At 42.6% G+C, this 24,037-nt stretch overlaps 1 long non-coding RNA gene across 1 annotated transcript in view; it reads right to left on the bottom strand.

Moving 5' to 3' along the window:
* LOC128047822 (uncharacterized) overlaps positions 1-24,037 on the bottom strand; it is a 30,763-nt gene that overhangs the window by 5,387 nt on the left and 1,339 nt on the right. The window lies entirely within an intron of this gene.

Here is a 24,037-nt window from a genome sequence, read left to right as displayed (position 1 = left end):
AATTGTGCAATAGTTTGAGCATTCTTTGGCATTTCCTTTCTTTGGGATTGGAATGAAGACTCACCTTTTCCAGTCCTGTGTCCACTGCTGAGTTTTCCAAATTTGCTGGCATACTGAGTACAGCACTTTCACAGCATCATCTTTTAGGATTTGAAATAGCTCAATTGGAATTCCATCACCTCCACTAGCTTTGTTCATAGTGATGCTTTCTAAGGCCCACTTGATTTCACATTCCAGGATGTCTGGCTCCAGGTGAATGTGAGTGATCACACCTTTGTGATCATGTGGGTCATGAAGATCTTTTTTGTACAGTTCTTCTGTGTATTCTTGCCACCTCTTCTTAATATCTTCTGCTTCTGTTAGGTCTCTACCATTTCTGTCTTTTACTGAGCCCATCTTTGCATGATATGTTCCCTTGGTATCTCTGATTTTCTTGAAGAGATCTCTAGTCTTTCCCATTCTATTGTTTTCCTCTATTTCTTTCCATTGATTGCTGAGGAAGGCTTTCTTATCTCTCCTTGCTATTCTTTGGAACTCTGCATTCAAATGGGTCTGTCTTTCCTTTTCTCCTTTGCTTTTGGCTTCCCTTTTCACAGCTATTTGTAAGGCCTCCTCAGACAGCTATTTTGCTTTTTTGCATTTCTTTTTCTTGGGGATGGTCTTGATTCCTGTCTCCTATACAATGTCATGAACCTCCGTCCATAATGTATGCTAGAGGACTTTACAAAGTTCTAGCCAATGAGATTCCTGCATTTCGTTTCTGTGTAGTGACCAACTAACTGGGTGTAAGAATAGTTTAGGCAATAGAAAACATAAAAATGTCTGCACATAGTCAGCTTCAAACTGTGCTGCAGAAGACTCTTGAGAATTGCTTAGACAACAAGGAGGTCAAACCACTCAATCCTAAAGGAAATCAACCCTGACTATTCATTGGAAGGACTGATGCTGAAGCTGAAGCTCCAATACTTTGGCCCTCTGATGTGAAGGCCCAACTCACTGGAAAAGACACTGTTGCCAGGAAAGATTGAGGGCAGGAGAAGGGGGCAGCCGAGGATGAGATGGTTGGATGACATCACTGACTCAATGAACACGAGTCTGAACAAACTCCAGGAGATAGTGAAGGACAGGGAAGCCTGGGGTGCTGCAGTCCATGGGGTAGCAGAGAGTTAGCCATGACTTAGTGATTGAACAACGGCCTATGAAGTTCTCCAATATGGATCCTCTGACACTGTTTATGGGACCTTTGGATCCCTCATGCTGTCAGTCATCTTGTTGTGCATCTTATTTTTCCACTTCTGTCTGTTCTTTGCATTTATTTTAATATCACTTAATCTGCCATAAATGTTTGGTGCTGGGGAGAAGGAACAGAGTGTAATTTGTCCTGGGCCCTCACCTGCTAGAGAATTATTAGCTATGAACCCTCCCTAAAGATAACTTTGAACACAGGATAAGCATGCATTCCAAGCATGATTTAATAAGAAGTCTGCAATGTATCAAAAAATAAAAGGATAAGCATAGACTGACTCAAAGATCAAAAGAGCAGTAGAACTTTGAACTTCTAAATCAATTTTTCCTTCAAAGCATATGTTTAAAAACATTTATTGGCAGCAAACCTGAAGGATTTTGGTTTTGTGGTCTCACAGATAAGCAGATCAGTTCAGTTCAGTTCAGTTCAGTCACTCAGTTGTGTCCGACTCTTTGAGACCCCGTGGACTGCAGCACACCAGGCCTCCCTGTCCATCACCAACTCCCGGAGCCTACTCAAACTCATGCCCATTGAGTCGGTAATGCCATCCAACCATCTCACCCTCTGTCATCCCCTTCTCCCACCTCCAGTCTTTCCCAGCATCAGAGTCTTTTCAAATGAGTCAACTCTTTGCATCAGGTGGCCAAAGTACTGGAGTTTCAGCTTCAACATCAGTCCTTCCAATGAACATTCAGGACCAATTTCCTTTAGGATGGACTGGTTGGATCTCCTTGCAGTCCAAGGGACTCTCAAGAGTATTCTCCAACACCACAGTTCAAAAGCATTAATTCTTTGGTGCTCAGGTTTCTTTATAGTCCAACTCTCACATCCATACGTGACTACTGGAAAAATCATAGCCTTGACTAGATGGACCTTTGTTGATAAGCAGATAGCCAGCTCCAAAGGCTGTTTTACCAGCATTAGTTTCTTCTTCCTTAGTGAATAAATAAAGTGCCACTTATTGAATTGCCTCTATTGGTCCCTGCACTGCCTATATATACTTGGAGGTGTCTGAAAATCAAGAGTTGATCTGTTTGATCCTATGTAATTTAGGAAATTTGAAAATGGCCCAAGCAAATAAGACTCAGAGCCAGAAACACAGCCTGATATCAGTGACAAGACAACAAGAAGAGGATGAGATAAATACACTGCATTTAATCTTGTTAATGTTTGTGTTGCTATTTGCACCATTCCAATTAAAGGAATGGATAGCCATTCCCTTCTCCAAGGGATCTTCCCAACCCAGGGTCAAACCCTGGTCTCCTACATTGCAGGCTGATTCTTTACCATCTGAGCCACCAGGGAAGCCCCAGTTAAAAGAGTTTTTAGTCGCTTAGTCGTGTCTGACTCTTTGCAACCCCATGGACTATATGTAGCCTGCCAGGCTCCTTTATTCATGGGATTCTCCAGGCAAAAATACTGGAGTGGATAGCCATTCCCTTCTCCAGGGACTCTGCCCAACCCAGGAATCGAATCCCAGTTTCCTACTTTGCAGACGGATTCTTTACTGTAGCTGTACACAAGTGAAGTTTTCTACAGTTGTGATGTGAAGTAGTCCAGAACTGTGCTAGGCCAGAGTTTTCTAAGCAGTGTGGTGGTGTGGGATGGTGAGGATGAGTTGAAATGGAGAACAAGGTATGATAGGTATATGGAGTGAGTCACCATGTTGTACAACTACAGAGGACACAGCTCATTATAGACCAAGTCAACAGCGTCTCTGGCATCGGTCAGTGTGTCCTGGGGATCCAGGAGAGTAGGGGAGCCGTTATCTCACTAGTCCAGCTGAGTGATGCCTTGGCAGACAGGTTGATAGTCCTTTCCCATTTGTCTAACCAGTGAGTAATGGCTTCTTTACTTTTCAGAATCCGTTTCATTGTCTGCATCCTCTCTGATGGTTTCCTAATACTGCATCCTGCCCTGAGAGAGTTAACAGCATCGTCTTCTATATTCCATCTCTCCCCCAAACACAATTTCTTCACTGCACATTCCACCCTGAAATCATAAGAATTAGGTGCCATCTCCCTTGCTGGATCAATTTTTGAAGACAGGAAACATTTTCTGTTTTGTTCATATTTGTAATCCTAATGCCTGGTACATAGTAGGCACTCAATAAATGTTTATTGAACTATACCAAAAGCAAAGGATGGTTTCCTCATCTCTTAAATTCTAATCTAGAGACCCAACAAGCATTTCCTGAAGTGTGGACACAGCACAGAAGTCCCAGAGAAAAGCTTTTCCAAAGAGGGTGAACATGGCAACGAAACTGTCTCCATGAAAATCACAGTGCATATTACAGAGCACAAGCTTTACGAAGTCCTGCAATTAGAAGAAAAACAAACACATTTTAACTTCATTTTGAACGCAAACTTTCCAAACTCATTTGAGCATGGTATCCTTTCCCCTTCTCTGTGGTAGCATGGCATTTCTACGGGCACTTAAGAAACACTTCTACAGTATTTTGATGTCCATAAACCAAGTTGTACTCACAACTCGCAAATTGAACCTGCCTTTTTAGTTCGCCCATGGAAAAAAACCTTATTTTATTTATATATTCATTTGTGTATATTCACCTAAACTAAAAGAAAGGCAATGCCAAAGAATGCTCAAACTACCACACAACTGCACTCATCTCACATGCTAGTAAAGTAATGCTCAAAATTCTCCAAGCCAGGCTTCAGCAATACTTAAACTGTGAAATTCCAGATGTTCAAGCTGGTTTTAGAAAAGGCAGAGGAACCAGAGATCAAATTGCCAACATCCGCTGGATCATGGAAAAAGCAAGAGAGTTCCAGAAAAACATCTATTTCTGTTTTATTGACTATGCCAAAGCCTTTCACTGTGTGGATCACAATAAACTGTGGAAAATTCTGAAAGAGATGGGAATACCAGACCACCTGACCTGCCTCTTGAGAAACCTATATGCAGGTCAGGAAGCAACAGTTAGAACTGGACATGGAACAACAGACTGGTTCCAAATAGGAAAAGGAGTACATCAAGGCTGTATACTGTCACCCTGCTTATTTAACTTCTATGCAGAGTACATCATGAGAACCACTGGGCTGGAAGAAGCACAAGCTGGAATCAAGATTGCCGGGAGAAATATCAATAACCTCAGATATGCAGATGACACCACCCTTATGGCAGAAAGTGAAGAGGAACTAAAAAAAGCCTCTTGATGAAAGTGAAAGAGGGGAGTGAAAAAGTTGGCTCAACATTCAGAAAACGAAGATCATGGCATTTGGCCCCATCACTTCTTGGGAAATAGATGGGGAAACAGTGGAAACAGTGTCAGACTTTATTTTTTTGGGCTCCAAAATCACTGGAGATAGTGACTACAGCCATGAAATTGAAAGATACTTACTCCTTGGTAGGAAAGTTATGACCAACCTAGACAGCATATTCAAAAGCAGAGACATTACTTTGTCAACAAAGGTCTGTCTAGCTAAGGCTATGGTTTTTCCAGTGGTCATGTATGGATGTGAGAGTTGGACTGTGAAGAAAGCTGAGTGCCAAAGAATTGATGCTTTTGAACTGTGGTGTTGGAGAAGACTCTTGACAGTCCGTTGGACTGCAAGGAGATCTAACCAGTCAATCCTAAAGGAAATCAACCCTGAACATTCATTGGAAGGACTGATGCTGAAGCTAAAACTCCCAATACTCTGGCCACCTGATGAGAAGAACTGACTCATTGGATAAGACTCTGATGTTGGGAAAGATTGAAGGCAGGAGGAGAAGGGGACGACAGAGGATGAGATGGCTGGATGGCATCACCGACTCGATGGACGTGCGTTTGAGTGAACTCCGGGAGTTGGTGATGGACAGGGAGGCCTGGCGTGCTGCGATTCATGGGGTCGCAAAGAGTCAGACACGACTGAGCAACTGAACTGAACTGAACACATATGGAGTGTTTATAGCTCATATGACAAGGATAACAAAAGATGTCTTAGCCTTCTGAAAATTCATAGTCAAGACAAGAAGACAGGTAAACAGACTGTTGCAATACATACAACTCAATGTTTTTCTGAAATAAATAGCCCCTGCTTCACACCACATTGGGCTGTTATTCACCTTGAAATTTAGATCAACTGGGAGGAGGTAGGGCGAATTCACCTGCCAGGGTGTCTCAAGCTCTTTGGGGTGAAGGACCAGTTGGTTTTGTGATATTGTGATTTATAGTAAGAAAGACATTTGGTTTTCTGAAAGTTCTGGGAATTTCCTATTAAGGGGATAAAGGTATCTTCATATTTATATAAACTCTTTTCAACTACACCTGAGTTTATGTCAGTGAAGCAACTTTTAAAAAGCTCCTAAGGATGGGGGGTGGTTTCCAAGGGAACCAATCAGGTGTTTAGAGAGTTGGAACCTTCGGTCCTCCCTGCTCTTCCCCCTGACCTGCCAAGAAAGCAGAGGGGCTAGAGATTGAGTTCAATCACCAATGACCAATGATTCAATCAATTGTGCCTATGTAATGAAGCATCCATTAAAACCTGAAAGGATGGGGTTCAAAGAGTTTCCAGTGGATGAGCACTTTGAGATTTGGGGAGACTGATACACAGGAAAGGGTATGGGAGCTCCAAGCTCCTTTCCACATACCTTACCCTATGCATCTCTTCATTTGGCTGTTCATCCATTTCCTTTATGACACCCTTTATGATAAATTGGCAAACATAAGTAAATATTGCTGAGTTCTTTTCTGAGTTCTGTAAGTCAGTCCAGCAAATTAATTGAACCCAAGGAGGGTGTTGTAGGACCCTCTAGTCTTTAGCCAGTGGTTGGAAGCACAGGTGACAGCTGGACTTGTGACTGGTGTCTTGAAGTGGGATGCAGGGGGTGTATCCTGTAGGTGTCAGCTCTTCTCCTGCGGGACCTGACACTATTTCCAGGTAGATATTGTCAGAATTGAATTGAATTATAGGACCCTCAGCTGGTGCTGGGAAAGATTGAAGGCAAAAGGAGAAGGGGACAACAGAGGATGAGATGGTTGGATGGCATCACCGACTCAATGGACATGGGTTTGAGCAAGCTCCGGGAGACAGTGAAGGACAGGGAAGCCTGTGTATGCTGCAGTCCATGGAGTCGCAGAGAGTCGGACACGACTGAGCGACTGAACAGCAACAGCTGGTGTTGGCACATTTCTTTTTGGTGTCGGGGAAAAAAAACCCAACAACAAAGTTTTTCTTTTTCAGTCCATTGTGATTTGATACCTTTGCAAAATACATTAAAAATGTATTACTAAGACAGTGTAATACTGGGATTAAGAAAGACATATAGATCAACATTGAGAAACAAACCCTTAGATCTATGGTTAATTAATTTTTAACAAAGGTGCTAAGACTTTTGCTGAAAATCAATTAATTTAAGGGGGAAATAGTACTTTTCTCTTTTCAACAAATGGTCCTGAAAAAGCTAAATATCCATATGGATATTTAAAAGAATGGAACTGGATTCCTTCCTTATACAGTGCACAAAAATGAACTCAAAATTGATCACAGACCTAAATGTAAAACCTATTCTTATAAGAAAACATAAGAGCAAACTTTTGGAATCTTGGGTTAGACAAAGCCTTCTTAAAGGATATAACACCAAAAGCACTAGAGAAAAAGAAAAAATAGAGAATAATTTTAATAATATTAAAACAAAACTTCTGTGCTTCAAAGGACACCATCAGGAAAATGAAAAGATCACTCACAGAATGGGAGAGAATATTTACAAAACATATACATCTAGCAAGAGGTTTATAACCAGAGTAGACGAAGAACTATTGCAACTCAATGATATACAAGATAAATAACCCAACTGAAAAATGGGCAAAGGGTCTCAATAGACATTCTTCCAAAGATATGGCCAAAGATGTGATCAGGATTTGTAAATCAATAGGAGACATTGTGGAGCAGGCAATGGCAAACCACTCCAGCACTCTTGCCTGGAAAATCCCATGGGTGGAGGAGCCTGGTGGGCTGCAGTCCATGGGGTCGCCAGGAGTCGGACACGACTGAGCGACTTCACTTTCACTTTTCACCTTCATGCACTGGAGAAGGAAATGGCAACCCACTCCAGTGTTCTTGCCTGGAGAATCCAGGGACAGGGAGCCTGGTGGGCTGCCGTCTATGGGGTCACACAGAGTCGGACACGAGTGAAGCGACTTAGCAGCAGCAGCAGCAGCAACAGGAAACACTGTGGGTCCCCCAGGGTTAGCAAGACCAGGAAATCATGAGCAATGAAGGAGCAATGGGAGGGAGTAGTTTCAGAATCTATGGAGAGAGACTTCCCTGGTGGTGTAGTGGTTAAGAATCAGACTGACAATGCAGGGGAAATGAGTTCGATTCCTGATCCGAGAAGATCCCACATGCTGGGGAGGAATTAAATCGTGTGCCACAGCTACTGAGCCTGTCCTCTAGGGTCTGTAACAACTACTGAAGCCTGAGCACAGCATCGAAGTCCCAGCGCAGCCAAAAATAAATGACTTAAAAAAAAAAAAAAAAAGAATCTATGGAGAGGAGTTGAAGGGAGAGGGCTGCCCAGACAGGATTGTGGCCTTTGGTAGAGAGACACAGCAAATCCACTGCTTCCAGCGAGAAAGTAATCAGGAAAATAAACACCCCAAACCCACTCTCTTTCTGCCTTTAATTTCCTTCCCCATTGGCCAAACTCAGGAGTAGAGCTTGCATCCCCCAGTTGGAACCCCAGTGGAATTAGGGTGAGTATAGAATAGGAATAGGAAATAGAGCTGTGCGTGTAATTTAGGGAATAGGAGACAGAGGGAGAATTTATGCATGGGATGGAAAATCAAAACGAAAGAAAAACCACGGTGAGGATCAGGGCAGGAACAAGGAAGGTGGGGTGGAAACAGTATATACTGTGGATTTAGATGTGATTAGGCTGCCTGTGGAGTGTCAGGATGTTCTCTGAGGGGTAGAACCCAGGGGCAGTTGGGCTTGGAGCTTAAGTGACCTAAAAACTATTCTGCTGTTTCCTCACTTCCATTTGGAGCATTGTCCTGGGCCAGAGGTGATTTTTCTCAAAGGGCCAGCTGGTAACGATTTTGTTTTACATCACAGTTACTCAACGGCCATTATAGCGAGAAAGTACAATGCACGTGTACGCAGACAGTACAGACAATACAGGAACGGCTTGTTTGGTTCTGTTTCAAAATACCTTTATAAACTGCAGAGCTTTATCATCTGCAGGGCTTCCCTTTAGCTCAGATACTTAAGAATCCGCCTGCAATGTAGGAGACCTGGGTTTGATCCCCAGGTCAGGAAGATCCCCTGCAGAAGGGAATGACAACCCACTCCAGGGAGAATCCCAAGGACAGAGGAGCCTGGTGGTCTACAGTCCATGGGAACACAAAGAGTCGGACAAGACTAAGCGACTGACACTCCACTGTGTTTATTTATAAACACAGCAAGCCTGAAAGCTATAAGAATTTTTTTAATCATTTTGCCTTCAGGTAGACTTGTGATGTATCTATTCAAATGACCTTTCCCAGTTCTGGCTTCTGACAGATAAACAATCTGAACTTCTTTCAGTGTTCCAGGAATGAATGAGTGAGTAGATTCTGCCTTAATTCCTATGGATGTCTAAGAAGGGAAGCATGAGTATCTGACTAACCACTAACAAGGGACATGCAGCAGAAATTTCCAGTGTCCAGTCTCCAATGTCTTCATCTCAAATATTTTCCTAAAAATAGGTGAGACTAAAGGAAGGAACTCGGGGAGATAGTGAAGGACAGGGAAGCCTGGCTGTACTGCAGTTCATGGGGTCGCAAAGAGTTGGATGTGACTTAGTGACTGAACAACAAAAGGAAGCTTTGCTTTTCATGCCAGGAACATACTCGAGTCTGGAGACATGAGATGAAGCTTGGAAATCACACAGACCTGAGTTTAAAGCCAGTCACTTACAGGTTGTTTGACCTTGCTGAGCCTGCTTTCTCATCTATAGAATGGAGATAATCCTTACCTCATAGGTAGCAATAGCTGTTATTATTATAAGGAGTCACAAAATATCGGGTTGGCCAAAAATTTCCTTTTGGATTTTCCATATCATCTGATGGAAAAATCTGAATGAACTCTTTGGCCAACCAAATATATTCCTGTTTAGAGCTTTTTTCTCTCTTACTCTTTTCTACTGCCCTCTTGAAGACTATTGGTTCTAAAAGTTTGTTCCCAATCTACAGGCTTTTCCCTTAGGTTCTCTGATGCTCCTTGGGCAGATCAAAAATAGGTTGCAGACAATTTATAAACTGATGGAGATCCTTTGTTTTTTTATTTTTTATCTTATTTTTTCATGGAAAGGCATTTTATTTTCAATATAGCGGTGTGTACAAGTCAATCCCCAAATCCCAATTTATCTGTTCACCCCCTGTCCCTGCAATCATAAGTTTGTTGTCTAAGTCTGTGAGTCTGTTGAAGATTCTTTGCTTATAGCAATAGAAACTGAATTCAAACTAATGTAAGAAGAACAAAAAGAAAGGTGGGATAATTTATTGGATCCTGGAGTAATTCTCCAAATTGAAACATAACTATTCAGCCTCAGGAAAGCATGGATTTCAGGAACTGAACTCATATTCTATTTTCTCTGCATTTCTTATGTGGACGAGTATTTTCTATACTTCAAGAGAGGTGCCTGCTGAGAACTCTCAGTCATGTCACAGCTTCACCACCTATGAGGAAAGGAAAGTTCTTTGCCTCTTCTTCCCCTACAGCTGTATTTCAAAACCCCACAAAAGGGTCCTGTCTGTCCTGACTTGGGTGGAACCCACTCCCCGAGCTACTTGCTGTGGCTATGGAGCTGAGGCACCATGGCCTGCTGAGCTTGTGTCCAGCACCCACAGCACCTGACTGGCCACACCCACTCTGACCACATGGCTGGCGTGGGGGACAAGCACTTGTCACCAAAGGAGAGTGATGTTACCTGAAGAAGGATGGAAAGGTGCGCTCGGCAGAGACATGCGTGCTATATGCACAGGCCACATCTGCTCTATTCAGCACATCGACACAGCAATTTTCCGAAGTGCCTGCCACGATTACAGCGCTAAGATCCTTAGAATAATTGACAGGACAAAGGTGAGCACATGATTCCTGCTCTGTTGTTGGTGGAGTGGTGGGGGGTAGTTGTCTGATGGGAGAGCTGTGAATAGGAGGATCAATTTAGTGTAAGATATAAGGTGAGAGATTGTACCAAATAGTTTTCCAAATGATCACACTAGACCCATTAAACTTTGATACTAGTGCCATAAATTTTTTTTTTTCAGTTGAAAACTTGAAAAGTGAAAGTCCAGTTCCCATTGTTTCTCTTTTTTTTATTCCTCTGGCTGTTTCTTTCTCTGTACTTGCCCTGTCCCATGGCTCTCTCCTGGATACGATATCTCCCTAATTATAAGCTTTGTGATGATTTCTTTTGCATTACATATCACCTGGGGTGGTAGAGAGGTGACTGTATATATTAACTCAGATGAAAGGAGGTGGCAGGCAGTATCACAAAGAACAAAATCAACATCCCCTCTGTGGTTATTACCTCTGAGATCATACTAGACACAGGGTGTGTTACTCAGGACTTAACTTCAAGGGACAAAAAGCAGCTAGTACTAAGTGAAGTAAGTCAAACAGAGACAGACAAATATTATATGATATCATGTATATGAGGAATCTGGGCTTCCCAGGTGTCTGGGCTTCCCAGTGATAAAGATCTGCCTGCCAGTGCAGGAGACACAAGAGACGCAGGTTCGATCCCTGGGTTGGGAAGATCCCCTGGAGTAGGGAATGGCAACACACTTCAGTATTCTTGCCTGGAAGATTCCATGGAGAGCCTGGTGGGCTACCATCCATGGGGTCACAAAGACTCAGACACGACTGAACACACACACATATGAGGAATCTAAAAAATTGTATGAATGAACTTATTTGCAAAACAGAAAGACTCACAGACATAGAAAAAAAACATGATTACCATAGGGGAAGGAGAAGCGGAGGGATAAGTTGGGAGTATGAGATTAGCAGATACACACTACCATACACAAAATAGACAAACAGCAAGGATTTTCTGTATAGCACAGAGAACTACATTCAATATCGTGTAATAAACTATAATGGAAAGAATCAGAAAAAAATGAATGTATGTATACATGTGTGTATAATCAAATCAGTTTTCTGTATACCTGAAACACAATATTGTAAATCAACTATACTTCAATGAAAAAAAAGAAATAAAGAGAAAAAATAAGAAAAAAAGAACCAGCCAGTACTAAGTTGATGACCAGTACTAAGTTGGCAAAAAGTTAGACAGATTGGTGAACCAGAAACTAGAACCCAGCTGAGACCTTTCTTGGCTTCTGTGTGTGTGTGTGTGTGTTGGCTATCTCCATGGGGCTGGGGGCCAGGCAGTTGCCAGGCCAGTTCCTCCCAGCTTTGACACCAGACAGAGGTAGACATTTGCTCTCCTTAAAGTCAAGCACTCTTACTCGGGATAGGTTGAAGGCTGAACTAGCATCAGTTGCCAACACCAAGACCTGTCTTCAGAGGTCAGGCAGGTCACAAAAGGTAAGGAATAGTCCGGTAGAAGCCAGGGATTGGTGGGGCCTGGGGCAAGTGAAAGAAGCCATTGTTCCCAAATGACTTAAACTCCTCCCTCCCAGCTCAAGATCCAAATCCTGTACCCGTCAGTTCAGTTCAGTCGCTCAGTCCCGTCCAACTCTTTGAGACCCCATGCACTGCAGCACACCAGGCCTCCCTGTCCATCACCAACTCCAACCATCTCATCCTCAGTCGTCCCCTTCTCCTCCCACCTTCAATCTTTCCCAGCATCAGGGTCTTTTCAAATGAGTCAGTTCTTCGAATCAGGTGTTTAAATGACATAAAAGTGTGTGTGCTGCCTCCAGAGACCAGACTGGCTTGGTAGGAGTTTGCAATCTTGGAGCCAGAAGGCCTAGAATGTCTTCACAATTGTGCAAATGAATCTGTAAGTTTGATTATCAGCAAACACAAGTGGGAGGAGTCTTTGCAGCCGGGAAAACCCTATTTCCCAGAAGGATAATGAAGATGAGGGAGGTGCCAAGTTGGGAGGAGCCGCTAAGCATCCTTCCCTTTACATTTCATAAAACTCGGTGATTTCCCAGATTATAGTCACAAATGCCTTTAAAAAAAAAAAGAAAGAAAGAAAACCTTATCACTCTAGGTTCAGAAAATTCAGTTATGTTGGTTCAGTCTTAGCTCATAATTGTGTATCCTTTGATTGCGTTGGGTTCTCCCTGGACTGGGTCAGAGTCAAGTCAAAGGCATGGTGGTGGAAGGGTCTCTGGCTCTGAGGCAGGAAAACTTCAAGGGTCCTGGAGTCCCATCAGAGCAACCTGCACAGAGCTGGCCTGTTAGCTTTGTCCAGGGGCTTGTAGGCGGTGAGGGAGTTGGGGGGTGAGGTCACTCATTAGATAATCTGTTCATTTAGAAAACTGCCATTCACCTCTGAGCCAGGCACTGTCATAGGGTGCAGTGATGAACAAGGAGGACGTGCTTGGGCTCTCGCAGAATCTACACTCACAGGAGGACATATTGAGATGAATGTAATTCTAAGGCTTGGACTTGGAGGATCAGGAAGGCTTCCTAGAGGGGGTGATATCTACACTAAATTCTGGAGGATATGTAAGCAGTAGCCAGGCAAATGTCAATGAGTGAGAGGTCAGTGGGCTACCCTGGTGGCTCAGCGGTAAAGAATCTGCTTGCCAATGCAGGAACCAAGGTTTGATCCCTCGGTAGGGAAAATCCTCTGGAGGAGAAACCCACACCAGTATTCCTGCCTAGAGAATCCCATGGACAGAGGAGCCTGGCAGGCTAGAATCCATGGGGTTACAGAGAGTCAGACATGACTGAGCATGCGCGCAGGGGAGGTCAGTAGCCCAAACTTCCCAGGTGGAATGAACCATTATGCATACCAAGAATGTGCTTAAGGACCAGCAAAACAAGGATATCAGAAAATGAGGGGAAATATTATTTGGAATGAGTTTAATATTGAAAAACATCCCAGAGTGCCCATTTGGGAGAAAGCTAAAACTCTGTGGGACTTATATCCATGTATTTTGCAATAAAGTCTCCTTTTAATTTTGAATTAGATGTGAGCAACATGGCACCATAATCTTTTCGATGCCTAGGGCCACTGAAAATCCTCAGGAGCTGTACTGCACCAAGAGGTGGGAGGGAGGTCTGTGGTTCCCCATTTCCTCCCCCTCAGGTTACCTCCTCCAGCAGGTCCTTCCCCTCCAGGGCTCAGCCTGCCTCATCACACCTCTCTTGTAGGCCCACTCCCTAACATGCCTATTAAAATTCACTGCCCTTTTATTCCTTCCCCCAAGCACCTCAAATCTACAGAGACATGGGTGTTAATGATCACATAGCATATAAATTACTCCCATAACTGAGCAGACTAGATAACCTTTAAAGATGGCCTGATTCCACTGTAAAAAAGAACATTAATAACTGTCAATTATATTACGTACTCATAGTTATTCTTAATTTTGATTTCATTCTGTCATCCCCATCTCAATAATTATAACAACAATGACTGGGCTTCCCTGGTGTCTCAGGGGTAAAGAATCTGCCTGCCAATGCAGGAGACATGAGTTTGATCCCTGGCCCAGGAGGATCCCACATGACTCAGAGCAGCTAAACCAGTGTGCCACAACTAATTGAGCCTGTGCTCTAGAGCCTGGGAACTGTCACTACTGAGCCCACATGCCACAACCACTGAGCCCACATGCTACAACTATTGAGCCTCGTGGGTCCTAGAGCCTGTGTTCCGCAACAGGAGAAGCCACCGCAATGAGAAGCCCGCGCCCTTCGATGAAGAGTAGGCCCCGATCTCTGCAACTAGAGAAGAGCACTTGCAGCATCGAAGACCCAGCACAGCCAAAAATAAATAGATAAAATAATAATGGCTAATGATTTTGACCAACCTTCAATGCATCAGGCTCTCTTTTAAGTTCTTTATACTAACTCATGCCCCCCAACTCAATCTAAGAGTTATATTGCTATCTCTAAAATGGATGAGAAAGCCATCACTCTGCAGATAAGAAGACTGGGGCATACAGAGATTATGTAGCCTGTGCCTCCAAGGTCACTCAGCTGATGGTTATTACACCACGATTGCATACCAAGCAGTCCAGCTCTAGAATCCTCCCCTGCTACTCAGGCCAACCACCCAAGAGAAAATTCTATTTCTTCATACACATTTTTGGCACCAAAATGTTTTATTTCTAAAATGTATCTGACAGTCTATCCACTACTCTCCATCTCTCTGTCTCTCCATGAGCTATCTCATCAAGCATGTTTCAGGAGAGCAGTGACTTGGTCTTGTTCCCGACAAGAGCAAGATGTTCTCAGGGCTGGTGGGCACATTGTAGATATTCAGTAGAAATGAACTGAATGATTCCCTAACTGAAATCCACACGCATGTGAGGAATAACTATTCTGTGTCAGAGAAAACTGTTGACTATTAACATATTCACTTGCAGGTTTTCCCTGTAAGTATTCATGCAAATATAGACTTTCCAATTTGGAATCATATTGTATATCTTTTTGGAGTTTATTTCTCAACATTGTAATCTGAACATCTTCCTGTGTTACTAAAAATTCTTTAACAGATGTTTAACAGCAGTGTAACATACTATTTCACCTACTTTAAGCATTTTCAGTCTGTTAGACAATGAGGCTGTATTAGTTATCTATTACTGTGTGACAAATTAATACCCTACAACTCAAAGGCATAAAACAGTAAACATTTTCTATCTCACAGTTTCGATGGGGTGGGAATCTGGCAGTGGCTTTGGCTCAGGCTTTTCAAGGTGGCTGGAGAAGGAAATGGCAACCCACTCCAGTACTCTTGCCTGGAAAATTCCACGGATGGAGGAGCCGGGTGGGCTACAGTCCATGCGCTCACAAAGAGTTGGACATGACTGAGCGACTTCACTCACTCACTCACTTTCAAGGTGGCAACCAAGATAGCTGGTGGGCTTCAGTCACCTCAAACTTCAACTGGGGGAAGACTCACTTCCAAGCTTCCATAACCATTGGCAGAATTCAGTTTCTTGCTGGCTGTCAGCTATAGACATAAGTTTTCTCTTTTTCTCTCTAGGTAGATAGATAAATATAGCTATAAATATTGACATACAATGGGCTTCCCTTGTGGTTCAGACGGTAAAGAATGTGCTTACAATGCAGGAGACCCGAGTTCGATCTCTGGGTCAGGAAGACCCCTGGAGAAGGAAATGGCAACCTACTTCAGTATTCTTGCCTGGAGAATTCCATGGACAGAGGAACCTGGTGGGCTATACAGTCCATGGGGTCACAAAGAGTCAGACATGACTAAGTGACTAACACTTCCACTTTTACTTTTCATCTATATACAGACCTCTCTATATTTACTATTTATATGTCTGTCTACATATCTCTGTATCTATTAGAGAGAAAGGATGGAATTCAGTCTTTTTGTAATCTAATTTTACCTGTTACACTCTATTCACTGGAAGCAAATCAATAAATCCAGCCTACAAGCTAGGGGAGGTTAATTTATACATTTTTTGGCTACACCAGGCTGCATGTGGGATCCTAGGTCCCTGACCAGGGATCAATATTTATCCCCTGCACTGGAAGCTTGGAGTCTTAATCACTGGACCATCAGGAAAGTAAACAGGGGAGGGAATTGCACAAAGGTATGAATACCAGGAAGTAGGGATCATTGCAGGCCATTTTATGTTTCATTCTTTGGTACTATAATTTATCACAGATATTGATCTAGTTCCCTATGCTATACAGTAGGACGGGGGCCACTTTAGAGTCTGCCTACCATATAGCTTTTCTACTGCTGACAGAGCTCTTCTGAATCTCTTATTACCTAATTATTATATTAGATAATATAATCTAAGCTGCATCACAAAATTATTTTATTAGGTAATATACTATTACTTGCGTTACAAGTTATTTCCTTATGATTCATTTATTGACTAGAAGGGAAAAGCACCTTAAAGTCTGCTGGTGCACACTCACTAATTGCTTTCTAGAACGCTTCCTATCATCAGGGTATGGGAACACTTATCTCACCACATCTTCGTCTTTGGTGTACAATTCTTAGCGTATTTGATTGTTGTTCAGTCACTCAGTCATGTCCGACTCTTTGAGACCCCATGGACTGCAGCACACCAGGTTTTCCCTGGCCTTTACCAACTCCTGGAGCTTGCTCAGACTCATGTCCATTGAGTTGGTGATGCCATCCAGTCATCTCATCCTCTGTTGGCCCCTTCTCCTCCTGCCTTATATCTTTCCCAGCATCAGGGTGGTTTCTAATGAGTCAGCTCTTTGCATCAGGTGGCCAAAGTATTGGAGCTTCAGCTTCAGCTTCAGCATCAGTCCTTCCAATGAATATTCAGGATTGATTTCTTTTAGGATTGACTGGTTTGATCTTGCAGCCCAAGGGACTCTCAAGAGTCTTCTCCAACACCACAATTTAGAAAGCATGAAATTTTTGGTGCTCAGCCTTCTTTATGGTCCAACCCTTACATCCATACATGACCACTGGAAAAACCATACCTTTGACGAGACAGACCTTTGTTGGCAAAGTAAAGTCTCTGCCTTTTAATATGCTGTCTAGGTTTATCATAGCTTTTCTTCCAAGGAGCAAGCATCTTTTAATTTCATGGCTACAGTCACCATCTGCAGTGAGGGATGCCCAAGAAAATAAGGTCTGTCACTGTTTCCATTGTTTTCGCATCTATTTGCCATGAAGTGATGGGACCAGATGCCATGATCTTAGTTTTTGAAATGTGGAGTTTTAAGCCAGCTTTTTCACTTCTTCATTTGATTTGAGGGGAAACTCCCCTCCCCCAGGCACCACATGTTTATTAGCTATTTGTATTTCTCTTTTGTGAGTTTTCTATTTTATGCCCTTTGCTTGTTTTTCTGTTGGAGATATGTGTTTTTCTTATCAATCTGTATGCACTTCACACATAAAGATATTAACAGTGGGTAGGATTTTTTTTAATAACAGCTTTACTGGGATGCTGTTTACCTACCATACTATTTAACCATTTAAAGTGTACAATTCAATGGTTTTTAGTATATTGACAGATTTGTGCAACTATCACTGCAATCAATTTTAGAACATTTTCATCACCCCAAAAGAAACCTCATGTCCTGTAACTGTCACCCCTTATTCTCCCATCCCCTCCTGGAGTTCTAAACAACCAGCTGACTTTCTGTCTCTATGGATTTGCCTCTTCTGTACATTTACTATAAATGAAATCACATACTCTCTGGTCTTTTGGGTCTGCCTTCTTCTGCATAGATGTTTCCAAGGCTCATCCATGTTGTAGCATGTGTCAGAACTTTATTCATTTTTATGGCTGAATAATATTCATACACCTCATCTGTTTATCCATTTATCAGTTGATGGACATTTGAGTTATCTCCACATTTTGGCTATATGAATAACACTGCTATGAAGCTTCAGGTACAAGTTTTTGTGCAGATTTTTTTTTCTTTCTATTTTTCCTAGGTATATGCTTAGGAGTGGGGTTGATTGTTGGGTCAAATGTTAACTCTATGTTTAACTGTTTGAGGAACTGTCCAAACAGGTCCACCACAGCTGCACCTTTTACATGCCCACCAGCAGTGTATGAGGGCTCTGTGTATGAGGATTTCCCCACATCCTCAACAACATTTGTCATTAGCTGTTTTTTATGATAGCCAAACTAATGGTTGTGAAGTAGACTCACACTGTGGTGTTCATTTGCATTTCCTTTATAATTAATGGTGCTGCACATCTTCTCACGTGCTTATTGCCCATCTAAACATCTTCATAGAGGATCGTCTATTCAGATCTTATAAACAGGATTTTTATAAGGGAGATTGGGGTCAGAATGAACTTGCAATGTGGTGAGACTAAGAGGAGGTGTTAGCCTTGGCTCCTCCACATATTAGCTGTGTCATGTCTGGGTTTCTTGAATTCTGAGCTTGCTTTCAGTTCTTTTAAATGGCAATAATAATACCTACTTCACAAGGTCATGGTGTGACTAAAATGAGAAAACACGTGTGAATGACTAGAGTACCCAATTGCAGTAAACATGCTGAAAGTGGGAACTATTGTCATGATTTTTAAAAGGTAATAACATGGTAATACTTGGGTTTCAGGAAGATTAATCTGAACCTGTCATAGTAAATAGATCAAAAAGAGACTGCAGACAGGGTCACTGGTTCAGAGAAGACAACAATTTAAGTGAAAGCAAACAAAATGAGAAAAAGTTGTTCTCTGGCTTTCCTTTCTGTCAATTTTTCCACTGGTTCTTGGCCTGGGCAGCCCTAGAACAGAGAAAGATCTTTTTCAGATGGATCAAGGATGTTTTAATCATCTTCATATATTAACTTATCTAATCCATGCAGAACTAGTGATGAATATGTTTTGAATATTTGATGAACACTTCATAGTAACTTGAGGAATTTAAAATATGATTATTAGCTCTGTTTCTCTGGAGAGAAATGATACATATAGCTTTGGTAATTTCAGGGTCATTTATTTTATCAATTAAAATGCAGATCTTCCTTGATTTATATGGGGTTACATCATTATATCCAGATAAACCCATAGGAAGCTGAAAATATTGTAAGTTGAAATGCATTTAGTACACCTCACCTACTGAACATCACAGCTTAGCCTAACCTACCTTAAACATGCCCAGAATACTACATCAGCCTTCATGTGTGCATGGTAAGTTGCCTCAGTTGTGTCCGACTCTGTGTGACCCTATGAACTGTGTAGCCCATCAGGCTCCTCTGTCCATGGGATTCTCCAGACAAGAATACTGGAGTGGGTTGTCATGCCCTCCTCCAGGGAATCTTCTTGACCCAGGGATTGAACCCGTGTCTTCTACGGCTCCTGCTTTGGCAGGTGGGTTCTTACCACCAGCACACCTGGTGAAGAGCACCCAGGAAGCCCTTACATCAGCCTATAGTTGGGAAAAATTATCTAACACAGAGCCTATGTTACAATAAAGTGTTAAATATCTCATGTAATTTATTGAATACTGTACTGAAAGTGAAAAGCAGAATGGCTGTGTGGGGACAGAAGGGTTGTGAATGTACTGGTTTTTACCCTCATGATCTTGTGGTTGACTGGAAGCTGTGGCTCACTGCCACTGCCCAGCATCCTGAGAGTATGAATACCATCAGTCTGAAAAATGATCAAAACTCAACATTTGGTGGATTCCCTGGTAGTCTAGTGGTTCTAGATTTAGAACCACTAGTTCTAGGTTCATGGATCTAGAGATCCATGCTTCCATTGCAGAGGGCATGGGTTTGATCCCTGATCAGGGAACTAAAGATCCTGTAAGCTGCACAGCCAAAACAAAACAAAAGTCTCAAAATCTGAAGAACAATTTTTAGTGACTGTATATTGCTTTTGCACCATTGCAAAGCTGAAAAATAAAAAATCGAGCCATATTAGCCATCCATGTAGTGTTATCCAGCGTCTGCTCATTCACTCATCCCATACATATCTCTGGAGCATCTACCATGTGCAGACACTCTTCCAGACCCTGACTATACAGAAGCAAACACAAGGTCTTTGCACGCAAGGAGTCTATATTGTAATACAGTGAAATGTTAAAAATCCATTCACTCAAGTATTTTTGAACACCTACTATGTGCTTGGGATGCACAAAATAAGCAAAACTCCTTGTCCTCATAGGGCTTACATTCTAGCAGGAAGAGACAGACAAAACACAAACAAAATAAATAAGGAAGCTCTATAGGATGTCAGAGGTGATAAAGTGTTACTGAAAAAAATAATAAAGCAGTTAAGAGAGAGTGGGGGAAGGGAACTGGAATTGCATCTTTAATATTTATTTATTTTAGCTGCATCCCCAGGGCATGCGGGATCTTGGTTCCCTGACCTGGGATCAAACACATGCCTCTTGCATTGCAAGTGCAGAGTCTTAAACACTGGACCTCCAGGGAAGGCCCTGGTATTACAGTTTCTAGATAAGAGAAAAGGCTGGTGTCACAAAGAAATAGAAGGAGGTGAGAGAGTGAGCTGTGTGGTTATCAGAGGGAAACATGTGCTAGGCAGATGGAATAGCAAATGCAAAGGCCCTGAGGTAGGAGTGCTCCTGCCATAAATAAAGATAAAAGGAAGTGGAGTGAGCAAAGGAGAAAATAGGATATAAAAGTTAGAGGGGGAGTAGAGAGGAAATCTGGTCCAATCTTCATGAAAAGTGAAAGTCGCTCTGTTGTGTCTGACTCTTTGCAACCCCATGGACTATACAGTCCATGGAATTCTCCAGGCCAGAATACTACAGTGGGTAGTCTTTTCCTTCTCCAGGGGATCTTCCCAATCCAGGGATCGAACCCAACGGTCTCCCACATTGCAAGCAGATTCTTTACCAGCTAAGCCACAAGGGAAGTCCAAGAATACTGGAGAGGGTAGCCTATTCCTTCTCCAGGGGATCTTCCAAACCCAAGAATTGAACTGGGGTCTTCTTCATTGCAGGCAGATTCTTTACCAACTGAGCTATCAGGGAAGCCCGATCTTCGTATCTGACAGAAATAAAAAGTGATGAATATATTTCTGGCCAAGCAAAGGACAGCTGTATTATAAGGCAGAGCATCTTTGAACAGAGAAGTCTAAGGTCTTATATATAGTGTTCAGGAAGTGCAGGGTTCAGAGACTGGAACTTTTAGAAGCTAGACTGATCAGAGATGAATTGGCCTTTAGCTGAAGAAGGAAGAGGATTACTGAAGTATGCCTGTTGCTGATTGGCTAACTTCCTGAAGTCAGCAGTAGCCATGATTGGGAGGTTGTCACTGATTGATTAAAAAAGATTCTGGGTGTTGCTTGTTTAATGGCCAAAGAGCAATTAGTCTTTTCCTTTGTTCAACTTGAAATGTACAAACTTGTCACTCTCTGCTTGCAAAGCCACTGTAGAGTCTTTTGTCATTTACTCTGGGGAAAATGGGGAGGTACTGGAGGATGTTTTGAGCAGAGGAGTGACAGAATCTGACATCCATTTTGGTGGGATCACTCTGGCTGCTGTGTAAGCCAGAGTAGAAGCAGGGGGACAAGTTAGGAGGTCACTGCAGCTGCCTTGGTGAGAGCAGATGGAAGGAGAAGTGTTCCCATTTTGGATATATTGATAGACAACAAACAACCAAGGTAATCCAATGAGGCTAAGCATAATGGAATGAAAGTAATAATATTATTATGATATGACTGGATGGCTCTCTATGATTATACAGAGTAACTGAGTGGGGTTTTAAAAGAGGTCAATGGTGAGGGAAAACCTTCTTGAAGAGATGAGGCCTCAAAGATGAAAAGGAGCCAGTTAAGACCCCAAGGCTAGAGCCTGTGTGTGTGTGTGTGTGTGTGTGTGTGTGTGTGTGTGTATGTGTGTGTAGCAGAGCTGAGGCCAATGTGTCTAGAAGGTGGTGAGGTGGGAGTGGGCCTAGAGTGATATCAGAGGTGGGAGATGGAAGCCGAAGCTGGACCCTTCCAGGCCCTCAGTGCTGAGAATGGATGGAGAGGACAGGGCAAGAGTAGACCAGGAAGCTGGAAACAGAGACAATACTAGTAATACAATAGATACTGTCATCATGGGGATTTATTAGGTCTCATTAAAGCAATAAAGTAAAATCCAACTGAGGAGTCTTCATTGAGCCAGGGATTCTGTTTTAATGTTTGCCGAATTATGACTCATATATGGTGGTATAAATAAGGGGCAGCTGTGGTGTACGAACTAGGAAAGTATGCTTAGGAAAGTGCACGCTTAGTCACTCAGTCATGTCTGACTCTTTGCGACCCCATGAACTGTAGCCTACCAGGCTTCTCTGTTCAAGTGGATTCTCCAGGCAAGAATACTGGAGTGGATTGCCATGCCCTCCTCCAGGGGCTCTTCCCAAGCCAGGGATCGAACCCAGGTCTCCCTCATAGCAGGCGGATTCTTTACCGTCTGAGCCACCAGGGACGCCCATGGACTAGAGAAGGAATGAAGTCAGATTACCTGTCCTTTGGCCTGTAATACAAAGTCAAGATTAGTCCAGAGAAGGTCTTTTCTTAGGCATTAAATTGTGATCCACATCCCTCTCTTTCACCGTGTGACCATGAAACATGGTGGATGTTGATTGGAGGCTTCTGGAACACAGGTTTTAGAGGCACAGAGAACACAGGTGGTCAAGACTGGGTAACTGGCATTCAACTGCAGAGGGGGTGTGGCCTGGGTCTCCTGTCTCCTAGTGGTAGCTCCCAGGGGAAAGACAGTGCTTTATTCACCTTTGTAGCCCCAACACTCCTAGCACAGTGCTTGTGGACAGAAGGAGCTGGATAATCTGTTGACTCTGAATTAAGTATGTAGATTAGATCAGTGGCACTGAAATAATACCATAGGAATTCAGGGAAAGTAGTCAGTCATCTTTGCATCTTTTGAGTCATCATCCAGTGTGTGGATTCATCATACTTCCAGTTCTATTCTTCCTTTTTTATATTTTCTACCTTTGAGTACATGATTTCACTCCTAAAATTCCACTTTATGGGTAATCATAAAGAAAGGGAGGGGTTAAAACATAGGCCAACTTTACTCCTTTTTAGCAAATAACAGTTTAAAAAAGTTTGTTGTAGGGGACTTCCATTGTGGTCTAATGTTTGGGACTTCGCCTTTCAATGCAGATGGTGTGGTTTTGATTCCTGGTAGGGGAGCTAAGATCCCACATGCCTCAGGGCCCAAAACCCAAACATAAAACAGAAGCAATATTGTAACAAATTCAATAAAGACTTTAAAAATGGTCCACACTAAAAATAAAAACTTTAAAAATAAATAAAAAGTTTGATGGAGATTGAAATTCATGTGATACAAAGATCTTAAGTTAATGGGCAAAGGTTTTTTTTTTTTTTTAAAGGGCTTTCTATGTGCATTTACTTTAAGTAAATTCCAAGCAATCCTAAGAAGTGGCTACTATTACTCCTATCTCAGAGGTAGTTACAATACTTACCCAGAGATAAAGAAATTTGGCTAGGGTCACATGCCAGTAAGAGAGGGAGTTGGAATTCAAGCCAGATTGTCTGATCCTAGGGTGGTATTGCTTACTTACTCCTCTTGGAATAATTTGGAGTCTTTCATTTGTTTTTGCTTCCTTATTTGCTCCAGAAATGTGAAAATATGCAGCCCAACAGTAGGAGCTTTATAAATAAAACATAGCTATATATTTTTAAATGATTAAAGCTGGAAAGTTTAATGTGGCACGGAGCCACTTGTTTAGAGGAAGTAAAGGGAACGCGATTCCCGGCTCTGGTTGCAAAAACCCTGCGCGCTTTGCAGCGAGTGGTGTCTGGCTCGCCGCCCATCTGTGACGGTGACGGTCCAGGGAAGACCGACCCAGACTGCACTCAGGGAAAGATAGCGAGGGAGCTTGCACCAAAGCAAGAACGGGCCATGGATTCTTGAAGCCCAAATGTCATCTGGTTGGGAAAAGCCACACGTTGGTGTTGCAATATTTTAAGGGATATGCAATATTTTAAGCTGGGGTGAAGGCTCACTAGTCTGACAACTTGTTAAACCTGAAGGAGAGGATTGTATCTTTAGATGGAATCTGAAAAACTAACACCGGAGCTCGGTGGTCGACTGAGAAGGACCGCTGTGCTTGTGGCAACATTTACAGCGACACAAGGCGAACACGAGGTACTTTCAGCACCAGGAGGCAATCGACGCACAGATTCACAGATCCACCCTGTCGCTCGGATGTCGCCCTGGCCCGCGGCTTCTAACCTTGG

The sequence above is a fragment of the Budorcas taxicolor genome, chromosome 5, assembly GCF_023091745.1.
Source record: "Budorcas taxicolor isolate Tak-1 chromosome 5, Takin1.1, whole genome shotgun sequence".
Classification (NCBI taxonomy): Eukaryota; Metazoa; Chordata; class Mammalia; order Artiodactyla; family Bovidae; genus Budorcas; species Budorcas taxicolor.
Note: the sequence above shows the minus strand (reverse complement) of the source record. Positions and strands in the feature narration are given on the sequence as shown.